At 31.7% G+C, this 4,911-nt stretch overlaps 1 non-coding gene and 1 pseudogene across 1 annotated transcript; one reads left to right on the top strand and one right to left on the bottom strand.

Annotated features, from left to right (window-relative positions):
• Positions 1 to 190: 190 nt before the first annotated feature.
• On the top strand, positions 191 to 309 carry LOC111736418. The gene has a single exon (XR_002779174.1). It is a non-coding gene; the product is annotated as a 5S ribosomal RNA (ribosomal RNA).
• Positions 310 to 3,361: 3,052 nt separating this feature from the next.
• Positions 3,362 to 3,484, bottom strand: LOC111736323 (annotated as a pseudogene).
• Positions 3,485 to 4,911: the final 1,427 nt, after the last annotated feature.

The raw sequence follows: 4,911 nt of genomic DNA on the forward strand, positions 1-4,911 counted from the left end.
AAAAAAAAAAAAACTGCTCCAGAGATTTAAAGAAAAGAAATAGAAAATGGTCTGGGCCAGTTTATAATCTTGTTTTGAATTCTCTCAAGATACTTTTTAGTTCAGTGATTCTCTGAACTCTTTCTCATCTCTTTTTCTTGATTTATCTATATATGCGGGCACTTGTTTTTCTGTATTCAAATACATTTAAGTCTATGGCCATGCCACCTTAAATGTGCCCGATCTCATCTGATCTCGGAAGCTAAGCAGGGTTGGGCCTGGTTAGTACTTGGATTGGAGACCACCTAGGAATACCAGGTGCTGTAGGCATTAAAAAAAAAAAAAGAAAACAACAAATATATTTAATTATTTCTGTTTGCTATGTCCTTTTCATCATTCCTGCCTATAATTTAAATATCAGTATTTTTCATCTTGTCCTCTACGATATACTCATATTCCAGCTTGTTTTTTCTTTCTAAGTCTAAAGTACTTAGCATCATTGATCTCAGCAGTACCCTTGATGAACAACCCCTATTTCCTTTCCTTGGAAGTCCCACCTAACTGGGACTTTTCTTTCTCTATATGTGATAGGTTTTTTTGCGGGGGAAAGGGTATTTAGGACCTGCCTCACTGGACCTCTAAAACTACAATTAGCATAGCTCTTTGGCAGGGTAATAGCCCCCTATCCATCATAATGGGAAAGATACACATATATGACAGGTGATAGTCATATATCATTGGTATACATTTATAATATGCATACATTTACAGCTGCTGATTTGGGTAAACAGCCACGACATGATTACAACTACATTTAAGAAATTACTTTTTTTAAATGAATTCACTTCAATCAGAATGTAATGAGGACTTTTTTTTATGCCTAGAACCTTGCTAGATGTTTTGAAGAATATAAAAGAAGCATAAAAAAATTCATCTAGAAAGATTTAAAACAAATTCCAGTGCTTGGACCCCACCCAAGGCCAATTAAAATAAAATCTCTAGCAGGTGGGACCAGGCATCTGTAGTTTCTAAAAGCTCTCAGGTGATTCTAATGTGCTACCAGGATAGAGAACAATTGAACTAAAGGAACATGTTTTTTTTTTTTTTTTAAATTGTTTAAATTCAAACTTATAGGAAAACTGCACTTTTGTATGATAAACTCCCATGTACTCTCCACCTAGATTCACTAATTATTAATATTTTCCCAGATTTTTTTAGCCTCTCCCACATCCATTCCATATCATATGATTTTTTGTGTGTATGTAATTATTACTAATGTTATTTTGCTGAACCACCTTAGATTAAGTTGCAAGCATTATAATTCTTATCCCTAAGTATCTCCTAAGAACCAAGATATTCTCTTATGTAACTGTAGTACAAAATTCTGAAATTCAGAAAATTTAACATTGACATGATACTAGCTAATACACAGTCCATATTCAGTAAGTACATATTTCTAATGGTGGGGTTTCAGGTATTGTGATAAAGAAATTCAAGTAGTTGACAAAGAGTTTGGAGGATAAAAGAGGGCTCAATTGCTGTCTTAAATAATGTGCATAGTTCTAGATAATAGATATCTAAAGACTGTCTTTGGGAACAGACGAGTATTACAGAGTTTAGAGAAAGAGAAGGTCAATATTCACCAGAACAGGAGGAGAAAATTACAAGGAAAAGTTGTGATTAAGTTGGATAATGAAAGATGAATAGGAATGGGTAAAAATTCTAATCTGAATATGGAGAATATACTTCTTAAAAATGAATTATTTTTGTGGAGATGGTTGCATAGCCATAGAAATATACTAGAAATTAATGAACTATATACTTATAATGGGCAGATTTTACAGGATGTAAATTATACCACAATAAAGCTGTTTTTTCTTTTTTTAAAAAAAAAGGAAAAAAAAAAGAATTTTATTCAGATCACCAGGAGAATAAGGACAGACCACAGGTGTACACATATTTTTCACTATCTGTAGGTACCCACTTTAATACTTTCTATAACATACTACCTTAGCTCTCTAGCATTTACCTTAACATTAGATGACACAAATTTATTTTCCCAGATAATTGGTTATTCTATACTAAAAAATTTGAACAATCCCTCTACTTAGAACTTAGAGTATAATTAAAGACAGGAATCTTTCTAAAGAGTGTGAATCATATAACACCAATATGGATCTTCCCTGCTAGAAATAGACTCCGAGTGGTATTCACTATGAAGCATGACTAGGGCTGTCTTATACATTGTTTTATCTCAGGCTACAGGAGATGAGGCTGATAGTAATAAAAATATCCTTGTATGAAGTAAAAGGCGAAAGAGGTCCCAGTCAGCATGTTAGGATTCACTGAAGTAAGAACTTTAAAAGGAGAATGCCTTGTACTTTTCTTTGACTAACTGAACTTTTAGAATAACAATAGTAATATCATCGCACAGTTGTATAACATAGCTGAGATACAGGAGAAAAAAATAGTAAAACTGGATTACCAGGTATTTCCAGGGAAAGACATGCTCTGGATAAGTTAAATTTTCAGATGAGTAAACATGGTTTATTCAAGGCGAAATATTTGATTACTACTTTAGATAAAATTTTCCTAAGTTGACATAGTTTCTTGATTATTTAAAAAAATTAAATTATAAAATACATACAGAAGAGTTTATGGAATGTATATGTACAGTTTGGAGAATAAAACAAAAACAAGCTCTCATTAATTGACCATCTAGTTTTGAAAATAGGACCTTTGAAGCCTGCTGTGTACCTCTCTCAGCCCTGAGGTAATCACTATTCCACATTTTGTATCTGGCCTTTTTCTTTTTGAAAGTAATTCATAGGTCTGTTTTTCCAACAGATGTACTGTTTAGTTTTCTTCTATGCTACATTCATAAGTATAGTTTTAATATGCTTGTTTTTTTAAACTTTAAATGAATGGAAATCATATTGTATGTCTTCCTCAGCTTTTTTAAAATTCAAAATTATATTGTTTTCCATTGTATGAAAATAAAACAATTGAAATATCCAAACTACTGTTGATAAGTGGTTGTTTCTAGTTTTTTGTTTTTGTTTTTGGTTGTTGTTATTGCTTTAACTGTTATTACCATAAACATTATTGTATATGTGTACTGGTGAACAGAAGCAAGTCTCTCCGGGTATATATCTAATAAATGGGACATAGGGTATGCATACCTGCAAAGGAGTAATGCTGAATTGGTCAAAGCAATTTTGCCAATTTACATTCTCACAAGCAGTGAGACATTCCATTAATCTATGTCTTTGCCAATTCAATATTTATCAGTAAGGTTTGTACATAATGATATCTCATTGTAGTTTTAGTTTCCATTTCCCTAATTACCACTGTGGTTAAGCATCTTTTTTTTTTTTTTAAACACCTACGGCACCTGGTATTCATTCCTAGGTGGTCTCCCATCCAAGTACTAACCAGGCCCAACCCTGCTTAGCTTCTGAGATCAGATGAGATCAGGCGTGTTCAGGTTGGCATGGCTGTAGCCAAGCATCGGCCTTTTAATAAGTTTATTGGCCATTTACGTTCCCTCTTCTATGGAATACCTGTTTGGGTGTTTGCCCGTTTTTCTATTGGGTCATTTGTTTCATATTGAGTCACAGGATTATTTATATGTTCTGGATACCAAATTTTTCTTGGTTATTTGCACTGCAAATATCTTCTACTGGTTAATATTTGTGTCACTTTTAAAGAATGCTTCTCTACTCAGAGACCAGAGAGATATTTCCCTCTGTTTTATTCATATGTTTTAAAGTTTCACCTTTTATATTAAGTGCTTAATAGTTCAATCAGCTAGAAATTAACAAGTATACATTCACATGTACCTAACAACTTAATTTTAATATATATATAAAGCAAAAATTAAGAAATTGATAAATCTACAAATAGATTTTAGCATGCTTCTCTTAGTAATTGATAAAAGAATCAGAAAATATGATTAACAAACTTGACTAAATGAACATATGTAGAACACTGCACCCAACACCTCAGAACATCCAATAGCCGCACAACATTCTTTGTAAACACACACAGAACACTGACCATACACTTCAATCATAAGGAAAATTTCAACCAATTTTAAAGAATTATAAGCACACAGGCCATATTCTTTGACCTTAATGCACTTAAGAAACCAGAAATCAATAACAACAAGGTAACAAAATAATCACATGTATTTGGAAATTTTAAAATATTTTAAGTAACCCACAGATAAAAAAAATCACATTGGACATCTGAAAATAATTTAAATTGAATGATAATAAAAAGTGACATCTCAAAAACTGCGGCACACAGTTTAAAGAAAATTTATAGACTCATATACACTTATTAGAAAACCAAAGGATGAAAATCAGTGATCTCTTTCAAGAAATTAGAAAGACAATAGCGGTTTAAAACCATGAAAATTATAAAAGCAGAATTAATGAAATAAAGAAATATATAAAAGAGTATCTATGAAGCCAGAAGTTTGTTCTTTGAAAAGGTTAATAAAATTGACAGACCTCTGGTGAGACTAAGAAATAAAAAGAAGGCATACATGTCAAAAGTGAAAAGGAAGCATTGCTATAGAGCTTGCAGACTTTTAAAAGACAATAAAAGGTGTTATGAACAACTTTATATCAATATTTTTGGAATCTTAGAGTAAATAGATCTAATGCCAGAAAAATATAGCTTATTAAAACTGATGTAAAGAGGGAAGTGGATAATGTAAAAGAACAACATAATTTTGAGAAAACTGGAAATCTGTACACTGGTGATATTTGACTATTAAAGAGTTAATATTTTTAAGTGTGATAATGGTATTGTGGTTATGTCCTTATAAAAGTCCTCATCTTTTAGAGATTCCGATTGTTTTGCTTCAAAATAATACTTGATACTATAATTCTATCTGAAGAAAATGAAAATTAACTCAAAAGG

This window comes from Pteropus vampyrus, unplaced genomic scaffold, assembly GCF_000151845.1.
Source record: "Pteropus vampyrus isolate Shadow unplaced genomic scaffold, Pvam_2.0 Scaffold19, whole genome shotgun sequence".
NCBI classification, from domain to species: domain Eukaryota; kingdom Metazoa; phylum Chordata; class Mammalia; order Chiroptera; family Pteropodidae; genus Pteropus; species Pteropus vampyrus.